The following is a 20,647-nucleotide window of genomic DNA, read 5'->3' on the forward strand; positions in this document are numbered from 1 at the left end:
CAGACAACCTGCCAAACACAGTAGAAAGATGGGTCATATGCGAAAACCAGGAGTCACTATAGATGATCAAATCATCTAAATAAGCCTCGCAGTTGGACACCCCTTCAAGAACGCCGTTGATAAGCCTCTGAAAGGTGGCAGGAGCGTTACGAAGGCCGAAGGCCATAGCGGTGTACTGGAGGAAGTGATCAGGTGTTACAAAGGCTGAGATCTCCTTGGCACGGAGCGTCAACGGAACCTGCCAGTAACCCTTCAATAGGTCAATTTTACTGACGAATACAGCGGAACCCAGACGATCAACACAATCGTCAATGCGCGGTAATGGGTAACTGTCAGGCCTTGTGACAGCATTCACCCTCCTAAAATCCGTGCAAAACCGGGTGGAACCGTCACTCTTTGGAACAAGTAAACAAGGCGAACTCCACGGACTATTACTAGACTCTGCAATGCCGTTTCTCAGCATGAACTTCACCTCATTTGAAAACAACAACCTTTTATGTGGATTTACACGATACGGATGTTGTTTAATTGGGCATGTAGCGCCCACATCAATGTCATGCTCAATTTTCGTTGTCCGATGCGGCACATCAGGAAACAGTCTCTCTGTTTAAGCAGTATGAGAACCTAAGTCGTTACGTTCCAAGGTGGATAAGTTAGACAAAAATGAATCTAAATCATTAAGAACCTCAGAATTCTTCATTCTTCCTTCAATAACCTCCCTCGAGGGAATACGACCTTCATCTTCCAACAAGGACTAAACACAGCGCCCTGTTGTACCGACGGAAACACATTCTCAACATGCGCCGTCACCGCCAGCGAAGCAGCAACTTCAGCACCCCACTTCTTGGACAGCGCCACTTTTGGCACGCGAACATCAGTTCTGTTAACTGAAGTGGAAGGCGATTTGAGCTCCGTAACTGAACCTTCTCCTCGATCACAAAACAGCTTCAGACGATTAATGTGACACAACGTAGTCTTTCTCCTTCGATCTGGGGTAGAGATAACATAGTTTAAGTCACCCACTCGTCGTTCGACACGATAGGGACCACTGTAACGAGCCTGCAAAGCAGAACCCAACCCAGGAATCAACACGAGAACTCTATCCCCAGGACTGAAACTTCGAGAAACAGCCCTCTGATCAAATCTCTGCTTCATTCTCTTCTGACAGACCCCTAAATTATCTCTAGCCAACTGACATGCACGACTGAGTCTACTACGCATCTTAGACACATAATCCGTCAAACTGAGACAATCTTTAGGCTCACCAAGCCAAGACTCCTTCAACAGCTTTAAAGGTCCCCGAACCGTGTGCCCAAAAACCAGCTCCGACGGGTTAAAACCCAAACTCTCTTGTACCACCTCGCGCACAGCAAAAAGAGCAGACGGAACCCCTTCGTCCCAATCACGCTGGAACTCGAGGCAAAAACACTTGAGTATACTCTTCAAAGTTTGATGGAACCTCTCGAGTGCACCTTGAGTCTGCGGACGGTACGGGCTGGATGTAACATGATGGACCGCGAGCTGACGCATAACTTGTGCGAACACACGAGACATAAAATTGGTGCCGCGGTCTGTCTGAACTGTTTTTGGGAGGCCAAAAAGAGAGAAGAAACCCATCAGGGCTTTTATAATGACCGGAGCTGTGATTTTGCGGAGCGGGACAGCTTCTGGAAAACGAGTCGAGCTACACATTATGGTGAGCAACCATTGATTCCCAGTCTTTGTTCGAGGCAATGGACCAACACAGTCCAGTATAATATTTTCAAAAGGCTCAAAAGCAACCGGAATTGGCTGTAAAGGCGCAGGCGGAATCACCTGGTTAGGTTTACCAGTAACCTGACACACGTGACATGTTCTACAGTATCTCACAACGTCCCTATTAATACCTGGCCAAAAAAAATGGCGTTGAACTCTATCAGTAGTTTTATTTACGCCAAGATGACCTGCCAAGTGATGGTCATGAGCCAAACTCAGAACCTTATCACGAAAAGCAACTGGGACAACAACTTGAAAAAGAACTCTCCACTCATCTTGCGCTGAGGCCATCAGAGGTCTCCACTTGCGCATTAAGACACCATCTCGTAAAAAATAGCCATGCGGCGTATGCTCAATATCTTCTTCAGACAAACTTTCTGAAAAAAAAGAAGACAGAGATGGGTCACTTTTCTGTTCCTTAACCCTCTGGGGACGGATTGGGCGGTACCGCCCAAAATGGCATACTTTTACAAATGTGTAATTATCTTAAAAACTATTAATGATAGAGAGCTGCGGTCTTTTTTACCGTCTTCCTCAGATTCCGCTGAAAACAGTGATACCCGGCTTTGTAAATATACACACTTCCTTGTTGCGCAATACCACTATGTAAAAGGCCAATTAAATCGATGTTGTTTGGCAGATTCCGCGAACAACAACCAATTGAAAAATTGCCGATGGAGAAATATTTTTCTTACCCAATCAGAGGAAGGTTTACCATGACCTTTCTAGCAAATCAGAGGACTCTGTAGCCTTGCAAGGGGTGGTACTATATAACTAGGGATATGACGCAAACAGCGTTGAATGGAGAGAAGGAGAGAGAGCGAGCGGAGGCTTGCGGAGCGGATTATCAGAGATTTATAGGAGAGAGAGAGAGAGAGAGAGAGACAGAACAATTATAATATATATATATATACACATACATACAATTATAGCATTATTTATTGTTTTAGCACTTTTATGATGGAAAGCAGTAAAGATTTACGGTGGAACAAGCTCTGGAACAATTACTGGAGAGTGACGAGGAGAAAGCATTGCTTAGAAAATTCTAAGCATTCCTAAGAAAAACGCCTGGGACTATTTGTAAATAAAGTTACATTTTTCATTGTTCTTTACACATTTTATTTAACAATTACACATGTCTGTCAAGCAAAGGCTTTGACAAATATATTTTTTGTTCAAAAACTGTTCACTATTTTTGTGTGATGTGTGATTTTCAGAAATAAATGGGAAAAATCTAATTTCCGTTTGTGAAATTCTCTAGTTTATAGTACATTTTTCACTCATAGTTCCTTTATAAACACATTACATGCATGCTTATGTTATCTTAGGGTCTTCTGAATCCATAGATACCAAACACATAGTGATCCATCTCCATTACATATGGTTTACAAGCCCAAATGTAAAAATAGAGAAAACGGACCAAAAAGGGCTTAGTCCCCAGAGGGTTAATGAGCTGCTCTCGACTCATAGACAAATTATGAACATCAGAGGGAAACGACAGTGAACCAGAATTCAAAAGTAACTCACTATCGCTTGAGAGTGAAGGTCGAGCAATAAAAGTATCGCTAAGGTCAAGCTGTTCCTCAATTCCATTCTCTAGTTCATTTCTCGCCATGGCTCGAGTAACGACGCTAGAGGAAAAAAACTTCAGGGAAGCTAATGGACAAGTCATCTGTACACGTTTTTGGAAGTGCATGAGACACTATGGGGCAAGGCAAAACTTTTCCCCCACACAAATCATTACCCAGTATCATCGCTACATTTTCAATGGGCAAGGAGGGCCGTACGCCCACGGTAACGTTGCCAGTAACTAAGTCAGACATAAGAAAAATCTCATGCAGAGGGACATTAACATGACCCATTTCGAATCCACGCACCAAAATACTATCACCAGTAAAAGTCTCATCACCGAAAGGCAATACATCTCGTAAAATAAAGCTCTGTGAAGCGCCAGTATCTCGCAGAATTTTTACCGGAGTTTTTACACGCTCACCGGGCAAAGAGACAAAACCATCCATTATAAACGGCCCAAAACCGTGCTTATCCAACTTAGTGTCGTTCCTACTCACCGATAAATTTGAAACACACAACCCCACCTCTGATCTGTAAGAAGCGGGCTGACTTGTCGCCCTGTTTTTACGCTTTAGAGTATAACACTCAGACAGAACATGACCTCGTTTCTTACAGTAGGCGCAGGTCAGAACGGTAACACTAGACCCCGACGGACGGCGGTCTGGAGAGCAAGCAGAAGCAGGCACGGTCTCTTTAGACATTTTAGACATATTTGAATGACCCGAGACATTTTGCGAAAGTTTTAAACTAGGAAGGACACGCTCATGTGTGAGCACATACTCGTCAGCCAACACGGCTGCGCGAGCAGGAGTCAGATTTTTATGCTCACTAACATGGGTAGCGACAGCTTGAGGAAGACCGTTTTTAACATCCTCAAGAATAATCAAATCACGAAGAGACTGAAAAGTTGTTACTTCCTGTGAACTAAGCCAACGATCAAATAACATTTCTTTTTCTCTAACATATTCGACATAGGTGAGAGCTTCAGGCTTAAGATAACTGCGAAACTTTTGTCGATAAGCCTCAGGCACAAGAGCATAAATGCGTAAAACAGCATGTTTAACTTTTTCGTAATCTGCTGCGTCTTCGAGAGTTAATGAGGAATAAGCTTCCTGCGCTTTTCCAGTGAAGACACATTGTAACGTCATGGTCCAAATTTCTTTAGGCCATTTAAATGTTGTAGCCACGCGCTCGAAATGCGCAAAAAACTTATCAACTTCGCTCTCATTAAAAGGTGGAACGAGGCGAATGTTACGAGTTATGTCTAACTGATCTGGCTTAAATGCAACACCAGCCTCACGAGCCTTCAATTCGAGTTCTTTAATGCGTAACGCTTGTGCAAATTCAAGATCTTTCAATCTAAATTCGTGTTCTCTTTTTTCTCGTTCTCGTACTGTCTGTCTATCAGCCTCTATTCTAGTTTTCTCGCGTTCCCATTCAATTTCCTTTTCTCTTAACTGTAAACGTTTCAATTCTAGTGCTGCTTTAGTAGGTGAAGAGTCAATAAGAAGACGCTTACCCAGATCAGGTGATGTAGATACTTCAGGAGACACTTTTCCAAACTCACCCAGTTCTCGCAACTTTTCCACAAGCATATCCTGCAGATCAGCCTTGGAAGGGCTACCACTCACTTCAAGTTTATAGTGGCCAGCGATTCTAACAAGGTCATCACGTGTAATCGTTAACAACAACTCTTGCGAAGGAGCGAGGATAAACGCGTCTAAATCAAACATTGCGAGTGATTCCAAATTCCCTAAATGGGCAAAAGTCGAAAGAGAAAACAAAACAAAAGGCGCTCTCCCACAGCGCGCAGTACAACCACCACCAAAAAAGATTTTTACGAAAGGAAAAATCGAGAAGAACAAATAAATAAATATGGTCCAAAACCCGGCAAGACGTGCCCCCATTTATATGTTACGTGCCCACTAAATGAGTTTGAACAGGGACAACATAACACATAAAAACGACACCTCAAGCGTCAAATGACAATACAAAAACAATTTATTGTCAATGGTTTAAATGATAAATAATTGAGTCACAAAGAAAGCATGGTGGTAAAATGAATAGTAAAACAAACAGAAAGAAAAACCCTGCTCACAGCTGTCTTTCGGATCAAAGCTCTCTCCTGCCTCCCGTCCAAAAAGAAAGACAATATTCCGGTGAGTCTTCCGGGTCCGCTGACTGCTGTTCTAGCTAAACCTACACTAAACAACGTGATAACCCAACACCAATACCACCAGCTCGAAACAAAAGAAAAACGGGTAAGACGTAGTACATACACAAGCGTCCCGCTAAGAACGGCATAAGAAAGAAACATGAAACATGACGCTGATCATGTAGACGCCTCTGTGGAGACGAGCGCCTGAGAGCACTCCGAAGGGCGCGCGCGCTGCCATCAGAGACGACTCAGGAATGAAAGTGAGAGCGTCAACACGGGTGTGAGAGAGAGAGCGGATGTCGATCTCGGCGTCCTTATAGTAGCAAGCCCCGCCCACTCACAGCTGGCGAGACGTCACGTGACCTATGGGGAGAGACAGCGAGAAAGAACAGCACAGACATTGTTCCCAACAGGCTGACCAACGTAACAGTTAGTTTAATGGAAAGTAGTGTTGGGGATCAGAGTGTTTTTGGGGCCCTTGGGATGTTTTGACATGCACTGACATTTGTGCTTTTTTCAGTTATTTATAAACATGTTAATGGCAAAGGTTTAAATTCACTCTATATAGCACAGACGGGACTACCATGATAAGTGAGCAACATGTATGTACATGTTTGTATTTTTAAGAGAATAATGTTTATGCGAGGTTATTGAAAAAAATTATAAAAATGAAAGTTGTTGAAATAAGACCACAAAACACATATTGATTATTTCTTCACAAGACTTTTGAAAATTGTATCACATAGTCTAGAATATTTGCTCCAAAACTATGTGAGAATCATCCTGACTACTCATTCAGATAAGTCAATAAAGTATTTTACATTTTTAATGACGTGTTTTGTTTGAGAAAGCTTTATGCGAGGAGGCATGATCTCTCATTAATATGTATGGCATTTCACACCTGAGAAAGACAAAGACCCTCCCATAATATGGCCCTATTAGGTGCTATCAGGCCATATCATTACAGGAGCCTTGCACAAAGAATGAGGAGATTTAAAAAAGAATGGCTTTTAGATTGTTTGGATTTATATAAGGAAAATACAGGGTGCATACGTCTGGACACTTCTATCACACACCCTTCACCATATAGACATGGTTTTTTTTTCAGTTCAAAGTTAGAGTTGGAAACATCTTGAAAAGAAAATTGTCTTTTTCCATAAATGTCTTAGTTTGATCATACATATTTCAAAGTTGAGGATTCATTATTATGATATAGCTTGAACAAACACTATAACATCTTAGTTGATTAGTTTATTGACAAAACATACTATATATTTAACATATGAGCAGAAACTCCTAACAAAAGCTTATTTGATGTCTATTTTAGAGTCTGTAACAGTACGTATCTGTGCGTTCATTCATTCATTCACACACACACACACACACACACACACACACACACACACACACACACACACACACACACAATGACAAAATTACATTTAAACAGTATGCTATTTTTCCGTTTACAGACACTAACGTTATTCTATATCGCGATTAGAACAAAGCACTTGCATAAAACACTTACTTCTCAGCTGAATCTGTTGCTCCTCGAAGTGAAAATAAACCAGCACTTGTTCTGTGGTAAATTGTCCCAGGATTGTTCCTCATATAGCCGCGCAAGACGACAGTAGATTAATCTGACTAAAAAATAATGTGTGTTTTCAGAATTTATGGGCGTTAACGCGTCTCAATTTGTTGCTTCACATATTTGCGTTTGAATAGCGCGTGCTCTCCGTGGGCGTGTCACATTACCAGAGATAATCAGCTGAGAGAACGGTAATGAGACGGGCTGACACGTCTCTCTTTTTATATAGATGACATAAACGGAGAATATTAATTTTAGTTTTGAATCGGATCATTTAAAAGTACAAACTCAAATGATTTAAAAGATATATTGCTTATGGCTGGGTGAATAGTATTTGCTGTTTTTTTTTATGTTTAGAGACTTGCTCCAGAAAAAAAGTTCACGGTGACTGAAAGGCAGACACACCCTGTTTATTTTCTTTATTTTACAAAAGCACAATATTTTATTTCGATTGTATGTGGGCACATAAAAAAGTAGACATTTAACAGATTATTTTCTCATATTTCTTAACTCTATATGAACAGAAATGATGGTAGTACTTTAAGTCTATTTTTCTGCTATGTGAAAAAAACGAGCAAAACGCGCCGGCGCGTTTCTGGTCCCCAGAGGGTTAATGTTGTTACTTTTTCTGTAAAAAAAAAACACTCCACGAATTATGTATAAGTTCTGTTTTGTGTTAATGATTTGAGAACATGATTAAAGACCAGATAACTTTGAACAAACATAATGTTACTAGAAGAACGTTTGTTCGTAACTTTGAGAGAACCGTATCTAAAGTTCTGAGAACATTCCCTGTTAGCTGGGAATCACCTTAATGTGTCAATGTGTCTGACGTTTCCTCCTTTATTAGGGTTAAGGAGCATGACATGAAGAAGGAGCAGGAGAGGAGAAGGGAGGCTGAAGAGATGAAGCAACTCCGAGATCTTCATCTGAGGGAACAGGCCATCAAAGAGCGCCAGAATCGAGAAGTGAAGAGAAAAAGAATGAATGCTTTTCGTGTAAGCCGGTTGTTGGACAACATTCACACTTGTAAGGACTGGGCGAGGGTGAATCTGAATAACTAAGTACATCCTGCTAAAGACCCAAAAAGCCTGGAATGTAAATTTATACACACACACACACACACACACACACGCACACACACACACATGCATCCCCCACAAGTGAAGCCCGCTCAGGACAGAGCGTGGTGTCCAGTTACGAGACATTTTTATGACTGACTTGGAATTTGATGCTCAAGAGAAAGAAACTTCTCTTTTTAAAAGACATTTAACCAGATATATTCAATGTGTTTTATATGTGTTTGTTGTCCAGGTTACATTGGAATAACTGTGACTTTATCATTATGCATTTTACATATAACTGTCGATCCCCAGAATTGTTGTGTCTCACTCTCTCTGGATTTAACTAAGAAGGAGAAATGAATTCTGCATTCATGGATATATTCTATTATATATCCCCTTGAGAATTGTATGAACAAATGTATCTAAGTTCCCTATTTCATGAGTTGCCTTTCTGTGGTTTGGTCTATGTTTCTCGACAACTCTAATGGGATAATGTTTCAAACTTTGCCAACTAAGGTTTAACCAAATCCATTTGTGGCAAGTTTGGTCTCGATAAACTCCAATCTTCGTTCCCCATTTGTTAATTGACATTACATTTTGCTAAACTTTGTGACACATTAGTATTATATGCAAAGATGTAACGTTAACTCAGCGTGATTTCCCCGTAGAGATCTTTATTTCTTTTTTGTTAGTCAAAGTTTTGTTTTCCGTAGTTGACTCAGTTCACTTCCACGAAGTGAAACGAATTTAGCCGAACTATTTCCCTTTGGTAATGTTACCCCAAAGACTTTGAACCTCCGTTCAACACGCGCGCCAAGCAACCCACGTGACGCTTCCTCACACACAAAGGACTCAGCTCACGCGGCCAGACAGGGCCGTACAGGAATGCCTCGACACAGAGAGACCATAACATAACTTGTGCAAGTATAATCTCTTTATAGAGCTTCTAAGAAGCTTTAAGATGATGTTTTGTGTTGTAATCAGAGAGGTGAATGTCTTAGGAGGAATTCTGCTAATGTTTTCTCTCTCTCCCCCTCCCTCTCTCTCTCCCTCTTACTCGCTCACGCCTGTAAGTTATCCATTGTCCAAACTTTACGCATTTCTCGTTCATTGATGTCTTATTATCGTGTTTTGTTTGTTTATTATGTTTGTAAATACATATATCCCCTGTAACCGTAGTAAATACATAAGTAGTCATGCCTCTATTAAATTAATTATATATTCATTTGATTGATGTACTGTCTCTTTGCTCAGCTTCAAGTCCCTTAAGTGCCAAAGATCTTGCTACAAGCTTACTAAAATTAAATATACCTTAAAGAGTATGTGTTTATAGGGCGGGAAACCCAATTCTTCTGGCCAGAGAATTGCATTTCCTGAAATCCTATAAAGTACGATGATATTGTGGATCCCCACAAATATTATACTGACAATTGAGCTAATTCATTTTACCTGTTTTGTGAAACGTGGTCCGTGTAATTAATTGCAATCAACTTGTGGTTAATTTCAAGGATTCACATGCATGCATGCAGGTAAAATGACAGATCCTCCCTTATCGGGAGATTTATTAACATGTAAGACTGATCTAATCCAAACATGCATGAATAATTATTAATTACCAATTATTAATTATGATATGCAAATTCCCCACGGATTAGATCCGCCCTTGAGTCCTTACACACTGTAAAAGCAGATCGAATCAGATGCGGTTTTGAAATCCCTTCTTCTGTCTTCCATCAGGACCATTTGACCAACAGAGAGCTGACAAAAGCAGCGGAGGCTCGGAGGCAAGGGGAAGAGGAGGAGAAGAGAAAGCAGATCGCCAGCCAGAGCGAAAAAGTGACGAGAATGAGGAGAGAAAAACAGGAGGAAACATTTAGGTATTGTACATTTAGGTATTGTACATAAGACAATGGAAATGCGTCATGTGGTGGATATTAATCACACTCATTAGTGTCAGAAATTAACTTCTTTATTTTCAGGAGCATTTTTGCACATTCATGAGGGCTAACACGCATCAAAAACACAGCATGCTGATTAATTATGTTAAACACTTCCAACCCATACTAACATTTATATATTAAATGCTTAGACAACAGATAAAATAACTTTGGACGCATTTTAGGCATTTTTGTTACTTTAAAACTGTGAATCTCTAGAGATCATGGGCTTCCAGTGATATTTTAGTATTATTTATAGTATACAGTATTTAGCAATGTTTTGAATGACCTTTTATTATTATTTTCAGAATTGTGTGCTTTTGTCATTTTTCCCCCTGTTTTTTAATTTTATTTCTTTTGAGTTTTATTTTATATTTACTTCAGTTTTAGTAATTTTAGTACTTCAACTTACAAAGTGAAATGTTATTTCAATTAGTTGCCAAGGCAACATTTCTAAGTTCAAGGTTAAAGTTTCTCATCTAATATTTGTATTTTTAGCTTCCTAACACTGTAAACCCTAACGCTCAAAATAATCCATTGTTTTGAGTAGGGCCAACTCACATTATACAAATTAGTTCCATCAAATTAATATACGATACTTACAATTTTATGAATATTTTAACATTTATTTTTTCTTTTGAGTTCACAAAACTGACACATTTTAAGTAAGTTGAATTGTTTCGTTGTTTTGAGTTCTATGAACTTGTTTCTTTTAATTTTGACAAACTTAAATTTAACTGAATCTGGGCTGGGATTTTTATTTCCCAGCATGCTTTGCAATGACACTCAAAAGGGAGAGTAAATGCTAAAATTAAGTGTCATATAATGGTTTTTGTGCCAGATTAATGTTAAGTGGGAGATTTAGTAGTGTTTAATGTTTTGTTATGCTAGTTTAGAAGAGTTTCTGTTATGTTGGGTTTTTTGGGGAGTTACCATCATGGCCGGTGACGAGTTTGGTTTGAGAACAGTGTGTGTTAAATGTTTTAAGTTGATGTACTCATTCCGCAAGGGCTATGATATGCTAATACTATAGGTAGCACTTATTGAATTGGCTTGTTAAATCTAGCCAAGTTTCCACTACTAAAAATATTGAAGTTGAGATTACATGAGAGTTTTAAGTTGTGTATGAATTATCTTACTCAGATATTTCAAGTTAAAAGCAATTAAAATATATGATTACAAAACAAAAATCTGCAAGCTCTGCTTACTTACACATTCAATTTCTTAACTTAAACAATTTGATGTAACTGATTACCTCAAATTATTTGAGTTTTGCTAACTTAGTTATTCGGGTGTATTTAATCAACCAGAAACTGCTCTAAGTGTTTGTTTCAAATTCAAACGTCCTTGCAAACCAGTTCCAATCTTTAATTTGTCTGTGAAAGGTATTTTGGGAACATTGACATATCATTTGACATCCACATTCTTACAACTTGCTCATTCATGAATCACATCTAACTGGGAAGGTTATTGAATTAATGGAAGTTCACTGAGTGGGAAGCCTGGAGAAAGTATAATTCTTTCCACTGTCTCAGAACTGGGCTTGTATTTGTCTTTATTTTTGCCTTTTAGAGCGTCAAAGACATAGAGAGACTGTTATACAGAAGTTAGCCGTGCAGAAGCAGGAAAAAATCAGCAATGAGGAAGATATCATCGCAAAAGCAGTCGCTGAACGTGAGGCCAGACGGGCCCGAGTGCAGCGCGAGAAAGAAGAAAAACATGCAGCCATGTTGAAATCTATCTCTGCACAGAGAGAATCCAGGGTAAATTACCTATTCCTAATGTTTTTATACATCGTTAGTCTCATAGCATAATAGCTATGAGGCTAACGACATGTAAACATTTTTAAATCTCCGCTCCGCGTCATGCCTAACAACGTCCCTCAGCTGTTCCACTGGAAAACACGGCTTCGCGGGGCTTATTGCTTAATTTTACCACAGTGATGCTGGGTTTATGAGCATCACACAGTTTATATATAGAATTTGAAATGCATTTATTGAAATAAACATTTTTCTCAACTCTATATCAGAGGCAAGAGCTGGAACAGAAAGCTCTGAAGATGCTGAATGCAAAGAAGGAAGCAGATCAAATCTTCATGGAGAAGCAAAAACTTCAAGCTCAAAAAGCTAAAGAAGAAGGAAAAGCACTCCAATACACATACATACAACAAATGAAAGAAAGTGCGTTCAGCTTTTAAAAAAAATACTATTAAGCATCCACCCTAGACAACGCATCTGCGATAATATTGTCTATTCCCCGGACATGCACAATTTGGAGGTTAAAAGGTTGAAGCAATCAGCGCATTAACCTACGATTTGAATTGTATATGCGACTGAGGAATTTGAGTGGGTCATGGTCAGTATAGACCTTAACTGGATGTACCGTAGAACCTAAATACACTTTCGAAGTGTTGAATAGCCAGGACTAAAGCCAAAGTCTCTTGCTTGATAGTGGAGTACTTTCGCTGGGCAGAATTACATTTCTTAGAGAAGAAACTCACGGGATGGTTTACGTTGTCTACGCCTGATTGCAAAAGTACGGCACCGGCGCCTACGCTGCTGGCGTCCACAGCAAGCTGAAGGCGAGTGTAATAAGACTTTAGCCATGAAAATGTCACAAGTAACAGAAATAAGCGCAAATGTTAGAGCATGTCAGAACACCTCAGGGACCCAGAAAACCCCTCAGACCCCAGAGGGTTAAAATGTCAACAGCCTTAGATAGAACAGGTGTCGTCCAGAACGGTCGGAGAAAAGGCTCGAGAAAACAAGGTTTTTAAAGAATTCAAAATACTGCACAACAGGGGGGCGCTGCCGAGCATCAATGGAGTAGGACGTGAGTTTGTTAGCTCCTGCCGATTTCAGTTAATATTGTTATTTTTCTGCGCTTTTTCGTTACATATTTAGTATATTCTTACTCCGCAACATTTTTTACTAAAAAGTCTAACTCCGGACTGCATAAGATGGCTGGAAAGATTTCTAAAACTCGCAAAACTATTCAGACACAACTGCGGCCTGGTCTGCAAGTTGCGACCGCGTCTTCGAGTGGATCATCTGTTACCTCAGAGGTCGAGGGCACCTCGACGGATGCCAACCTTGACATCGCTGCACTCAAGCTCGAGTTATTGGCCTCGGTGAGGAAAGATATTGCTGATATTTTTAAAAAGGAACTCCAGGATACTCTCGGGGATGCTTTGCCTACTATTAAGCTTGACCTGCAAGCGGTGAAGTCACAGCTGGCGAATGATAAAGCTGCTACCGATGCTACCATGTCTGAGCTAAAAGGTACGGTCGGAGAGATGGAGCACGCACTCACCGAGTGCTCAGATGACATCGCCGAGATGAAAACAACTATCGAGCGCCTCACAGCTAACATAGCCATGCTGGAAAATAAATGTGAAGACTTGGAGTCCAGATCACGGCGTAACAACATCAGGATAGTGGGAGTACCGGAGGGCCCTCACACCTGTACCACGGCTGCTGTGGCCGCCTTACTGAAGGAAGCGTTCAATCTGGAAAAGGAGCCGCTTTTGGACCGGTCCCACCGGACCCTCCAACCCAAACCCAAGCCTGGTGATCGTCCACGAGCCATTGTGTGCAGATTTCATTATTACAGTGACTGTGTTGACATTCTGCACCGCGCGAGAGAGCTCCGGCAGATTTAAGTCAGAGACGCGACCGTCTCAGTTTTCCCTGACCACACTGTCAAGATAGCTCGGGCTGCATTCAACGAGGTCAGACGTCAACTTCGTGGCATTGACGGTGCTCGATATGGTCTGTTTCATCCAGCGCGTCTTCGCATCACATACAACGGTGTTGAGAAGGATTTCGTTTCTGCGGAGGAAGCCAGCGACTTTGTCAAAACTTTGGTTCCTGGGTGAGCTCCAACAGCGTTTCTGATCTATGTTCTAGTAGGCCTATTCCTTAGAGGTTGTGAATACACCAGTCTTAATTTGTTTAGTATTAGGTGGTTTTCTAGCTTGCTGCACTTATTAGATCTGATCAACATTACCTCATTTTATGCTTTCTGCATCTATTTGCACAGGACTGAGGGCCCACTGTTATTTGTATTTTCGCGTGCTTTACTGTATTCATGCGCATATGTTTAACGTTAAATAGTGTTGAGATCGGCGGGAGTTTTTTTCTCTTTTTTTCTTCTCTTACTTTTGTTTGGTTTGCATGGTCTCCGAGTTGTTCAACGTTGTTGTGGACAACTTTTGTTTACTGTGGGAAGCACTGCTGTCTCCTTTGTTCTGTGGTTATTTGGGGACTTTGGGTGCATTTGTGTTTAGGGGTATGTTGGGAGGGGAGGGGGGCCCACCTCGGCTCTATATGATCATTTTCAAAAATAAATTCTTCTTTTTTTTTCAAATGGTTAATGGCAATATAGATCCCAGCATTGCTGGGTCAGGCACACCTCTCAGATTCATCAGTTGGAATATCAGAGGTATGGGTAATCCTGTTAAGAGATCTAAGGTTTTTGCACACTTGAAACGTTTAAACTCTGATTTAGTTTTTTGCAGGAGACTCATCTTCGTGTTAAAGACCATGTTAGGTTAGATTGCCCTTGGGTAGGTCAAGTCTTTCACTCAAACTTGAATTCAAAAGCTAGGGGAGTCGCTATTCTAATTAACAAAAAAGTCCAGTTCTCATCCACTGACGTTATTGCTGATAGGAATGGCAGATACCTCATGGTTGCTGGTACCCTGATGCAAAAAAAGGTTTTGTTGGTGAATGTATATGCCCCGAACTTCGATGATGTTGAATTCGCTAACAGATTGCTGAGTAACATCCCCTTCTTGAATACACACCTGCTGATTTTCGTTGGGGATTTAAATTGTGTTTTCGACCCAATCTTAGATCGGTCTAATCCTCGAAATCTATCTCAATCTGCTATGTCTAAAACTTTCTCTGATTTTATGAAACAGTATGGTCTTATTGATCCATGGAGATCTCGTAACCCCTCTATTAAAAAAATCTCTTTCTTTTCCCAGGTGCACCATTCATATTCTAGGATTGATTATTTTTTTATTGACCGTACGCTTAATTCATGTGTTAATTCTTCGGACTATTTAGGTATTGTAATCTCCGACCATTCACCTTTACTATTAGATATTCAACTTTCTACCTGTAAACGTAGCCCACCACTTTGGAGATTTAACTCTCTCCTTTTGGCAGACCAAGAATTCTGCAAATTCATTTCAAACTCTATTGATGAGTTCTTGTCTTTCAATCATAATGACTCATCTTCATATTCATTGCTGTGGGAGACACTTAAATGTTACCTGAGAGGTCAAATTATTTCTTATTCTTTCTAATAAAAAGATTAATGCCAGGCTTAATGCACTTACATCTGTGATTGGGGACCTTGATCAAAGATTCGCGCTGAACCCTTCTCCAGAACTTCTTAAGCAGCGTCTTGATCTGCAAGCAGAATTTGATCTCATCTCAACTAAAGAGGCAGAGCGCTTGCTATTACGCAGCCGTGGCTCATACTACGAATATGGCGACAAGGCAAGTCGTTTACTGGCACATCAGTTACGACGGCAGGCCACTTCCCGTCTGATACCTACTATTAAAAACACGTATGACACTATTACTACAGACCCCTTGGAAATTAATGCTATTTTTAAATCATTTTACTCTTTATTATATAAATCTGAATTTCCTACTGACAACACTAAAATGAATACATTTCTTCAGAATCTTTCGAACCCTGTCATTGATACAAATACTGCCACGCAAATGGACTCTCCACTCTCTCTTGAAGAAGTATTAATAGCAATTAATGCTATGCAATCTAATAAAGCCCCAGGCCCCGATGGGTTTCCGATTGAATTTTTTAAAACATTTATTGGCAAATTGGCACCGTTACTTTTATCCGTATTCAATGAATCCCTAGAAAGTGGTTCATTACCACCAACCTTGACACAAGCCACTATCACTCTCCTTCTCAAAAAGGACAAAGATTCGACCTCCTGTGGGTCTTACAGACCATTGTCTTTGCTTAATGCTGACGTCAAGGTATTGGCTAAAGTAATTGCATCCCGCTTAGAGAATGTGCTTCCTCATATTATATCTGATGAGCAAAATGGTTTTATAAAGGGACGTCAACTGTTTTTTAATACCCGTACAATTTTCAATATGATTTACTCAAAACACTCGGCTGAACTTCCTGAGCTTGTGATTTCTTTAGACGCCGAAAAGGCATTCGATATGGTAGAGTGGGAATACTTGTTTGCAGTTCTGAAAAAATTTGGATTTGGTGAAAATTTTATTTCTTGGATTCGCCTCCTTTACTCATCCCCCAAGGCTAGTGTTCATACTAATGATGTTTATTCTGATTATTTTGCCCTTGGACGTGGAACTCGCCAAGGTTGTCCTTTATCACCTTTGCTCTTTGCTATTGCTATCGAGCCTCTGTCAATTACATTAAGATCTTCCCCTTTATTCAAAGGTATCACCCGTAATGGATTCGAATATAAATTATCACTTTATGCGGATGATTTGTTATTGTATTTAACTGATCCTACACTTTCCATCCCTGCGGTTTTGGGTATTCTGGAGAACTTCAGCGCTTTTTCAGGTTACAAATTAAATTTGGAGAAAAGTGAGTGTTTTCCCATTAATACTGCAGCATGTCAGTTGCAACAGTCAGATTTGCCTTTTCGATTTAGTCCATCAGGGTTCAAATACCTAGGTGTTAACGTGACTCGTTCTTTATCTAGCCTTGCGTCTGCGAATTTCACTCCCCTTATCTCTAGGATTACATCTAATATTCAAAGATGGGGTAACCTCCCCCTTTCACTAATCGGCAAGATTAATGTTGTTAAAATGAATATTTTACCGAAATTTCTTTTTTTATTCCAGTCAATTCCTCTTTTTCTGCCAAAACATTTCTTTGACTCATTTGATAAGATAATTTGTTCTTTTATTTGGGGCGGAAAATCACCTAGGATTTGTAAAACTCTACTGCAGAGATGCAGACTTAATGGAGGACTGGCATTACCTAATTTTTTAATTTACTATTGGGCGGCTCACATCCATAAACTTTGCTACTGGTTAAAATCCCCTGGATCCTCTTGGTGTAAACTAGAACTATCATCCTCTAGGGGATCTTCTATACCTGCTCCACTTTATTCCTCTTTACCTACGAAACCTTCTCTATACACTGATAATCAAGTGGTTCTTAACACACTCAAAATCTGGTATCAATTTAGACGACACTTTAAATTTGTAGATGCATCTTCCTTGGGTCCTATCAATAACAACCATTTATTTCCTCCATCACTTTCGGACTCGACATTTTCACTGTGGTATGACAAGGGTGTTTTGCAATTCAGAGATTTATATGTAGATGGTGTCTTTGATAGCTTTACCAATCTCTCATCTCGCTTTGAACTCCCTGTTACTCATCTGTTTCGCTATTTTCAAACTCGCAACTTTGTGGCTAAGTTTTTCCCTAATTTCCCTTCTTTACCTCCAGTGCATCGGTGGGAAACCATGCTTTCATTTGTCCCTCATCACAGGGGAATCATTTCAAAGCTATATGACATTATCTTAGCTTTTAGCGACTTTTCAAATGCCAAACTTAAGGGTACATGGGAAAGGGAACTGGGAATACAAATACAGGAGGAGTCTTGGGAACAGGCCATAGAGAGGATACGTTCTACCACCTCTTGTGCTCGTCTTGGACTTATTCAATTCAAGGTTTTACATAGGGTACATTTCTCTAAGCTTAGACTATCTGAAATATATCCGGAAGTGGAAGACAAATGTGATAAATGCCATGGCTCCCCTTGTCATCTTAGCCACATGTTTTTTTTTTTTCCTGATTTGGTAGATTTCTGGGTGGCTTATTTTAATATTATGTCCTCTGTTCTTGGGGTAAATCTCCAACCTTGTCCTCTGATTGCTATATTTGGGATTCCTGACCCCTCAATGGCACTTAACCGTACACAAAAGGACATCATAGCTTTCACATCCTTACTAGCAAGACGCTCCTTATTGCTACATTGGAAGTCTGCTAAATATCCTTCTATCTCCCGTTGGCTCAGAGACATCATGTATTTTTTAAAACTTGAGAAAATTAAATATACATTGAGAGGATGTACAGTCAAATGTTTCCTTAAATGGCAACCCTTTATTTCCTATTTCGCAAATTTAAAGGTACTACCCAATTGAATGTGTGCCTGTTATTATTGTACTGTTTGTATTGCATAATTAACCAGTAATATGTGTGTTGGTCATGGTGAGCTGAGTGGGTGGGGGGTTGTTTATTATTTCTAACACGACACTCTGTGATCTAATTTACTTATTTCTAATAATTTTTATTAGAGTGTTTTGTTTTAGGTTTTTTTATTTTTTTTATTTTTTATTTTTTTTGTAATGTGTATATGTGTCCGTGTACATGTACATATATGTTTAAAAAGTGGGTGGAAAAAACAAAAAAGGGGGGAAAGGATAAATTGTATCTGTGAATGGAAATTCTGTATTGTGTTATTGTTGTATTGTTTTCCTTTTCCTTCAATAAAAAAATAAAATAAAAATAAAAATACTGCACAACAAAATATCTGAAAATAATGTATAATAATCAGAGCTTTTTTTAATAACTTGGTGTTACGGGCAGACGGACACCACCCTTAACATAAAGGAGAGATGCACACAGATCAGCTCGTATCAAAAGTAGGGGTATGTTTATTTAACAGAAGGGTTATCAAATAATAGGTAGCTTCCTCTGTTGCCATTTATAACGCGAAAAGACGCTTAAAGCGCACCAAAATCAAGTACAAATAAACACTCACCAAAGCAGTTTAACTGCAACAAAGCTACAAAGTAGCGAATATCTAAAGTGGTCAAACGAAAAGCACAATATAGGCTACAAACGACCACGAATTTTAATGTCCATCCACAAATTTAACCAATACGCTAGTACATACAGAGTACCAGCGCTCACTAAATAGGCGATATGCCACAATATATCACAAGCTATACAACTAAACTAAAAGGTATTCTGATAGGCAAAATGTTGTCCAACTTCTCTAACTAACTACACATAAAACCCCCCAAAAAAATCCTAAATACCTACGCAATCTTCAGTGGCTTACTCAGCTCGAGGCGTCCCACGTGCCCCCTCCTGAGATATCCACCAAAATATAATAAACAGTCGACTAAACAAAGGAACAGACAATCAAAATTGCCCACCAGAATACTCACCAAAATGTTGTAGCGTTCAAAAGTTCCGCAATTAACACTAAACACTAAAGTCCGACTTAAACTATTGATCTCGGACGAGCCTCCACTATGTTACGGGCAGACGGACACCACCCTTAACAAAGGAGAGACGCACACAGATCAGCTCGTATCAAAAGTAGGGGTATGTTTATTTAACAGAATTGTTATCAAATAATAGGTAGGTTAACAAAAAAAATACAAAGGCGGAACGCTTTCTACTGCCGGGTGGACGGCTGGACGGTAGTCACTCAAAAGACAGAAAGCACGGCTGTGCATCGACTCTGTTCTCAGGCTCTGTGTGCGCGCTCAGGTGTGGTCCCAGGAGCCTTTTATAGCGCAAGTAGGCTTCGCTCAGGTGTGGCTCATCTGTAATTGGGGAAGAGACATTGCGCTCAAACACATGTATAGGAACAAACACCAGAGCTGGGGGACGTAATACCCCCACCCCGAAATGGTGACCTGTCGCCATACCTGGAACATGAGAACACTCATTTTTACTCACGAATTCTGTGTTTCAGCTCAATGTTTGAGCCAACCCAGACAATAGAGTTCCAGCTATAAATAATCACTTCCTCGTTCAAGGCGTATCTGCATGCGAAAAGAAGTTAGAATTACACAGGAATGTATTATTTTGGCGTATATGGTTAAGTCACAGGCAAATCGCAACTATGCGCGACGCAATACCTAGTATTGCTACAGACTTACATTAGGTTAGCAACCCCAATAAATTAAAATAAATCCCAAAACAATCTATATATATATATATATATACATATAGTGTTGTTTTATTATTATTAACTATAACCTAAATGTATAGACCATATTCAGTAAATAAGGACACATGCAAGTTCATTTTCACAATAAACAAAACTTTTTTGTTTTTTTCCAAGTAAATTTTTTTTTTAATACTATTAAGCATCCACCCTAGACAACGCATCTGCGATAATATTGTCTATTCCCCGGATATGCACAATTTGGAGGTTAAAAGGTTGAAGCAATAGACTCCAGTGCATTAACCTACGATTTGAATTGTACATGCGACTGAGGAATTTGAGTGGCTCATGGTCAGTATAGACCTTAACTGGATGTACCGTAGAACCTAAATACACTTCGAAGTGTTGAATAGCCAGGACTAAAGCCAAAGTCTCTTGCTTGATAGTGGAGTACTTTCGCTTGGCAGAATTACATTTCTTAGAGAAGAAACTCACGGGATGGTTTACGTTGTCTACGCCTGATTGCAAAAGTACGGCACCGGCGCCTACGCTGCTGGCGTCCACAGCAAGCTGAAGGCGATCGAAGAAGAGGAGAAGAAACGTCTCGACATAGAAGAAGAGAAATACCAG

The 20,647-nt window shown here is 39.9% G+C and overlaps 1 pseudogene; it reads left to right on the forward strand.

Moving 5' to 3' along the window:
• LOC130102001 (cilia- and flagella- associated protein 210-like) overlaps nt 1-20,647 on the forward strand; it is a 65,730-nt pseudogene that overhangs the window by 44,781 nt on the left and 302 nt on the right.

This window comes from Rhinichthys klamathensis, unplaced genomic scaffold (assembly GCF_029890125.1).
Source record: "Rhinichthys klamathensis goyatoka isolate OS25496 unplaced genomic scaffold, OSU_Roscu_1.1 h1tg000264l_1, whole genome shotgun sequence".
Lineage (NCBI taxonomy): Eukaryota > Metazoa > Chordata > Actinopteri > Cypriniformes > Leuciscidae > Rhinichthys > Rhinichthys klamathensis.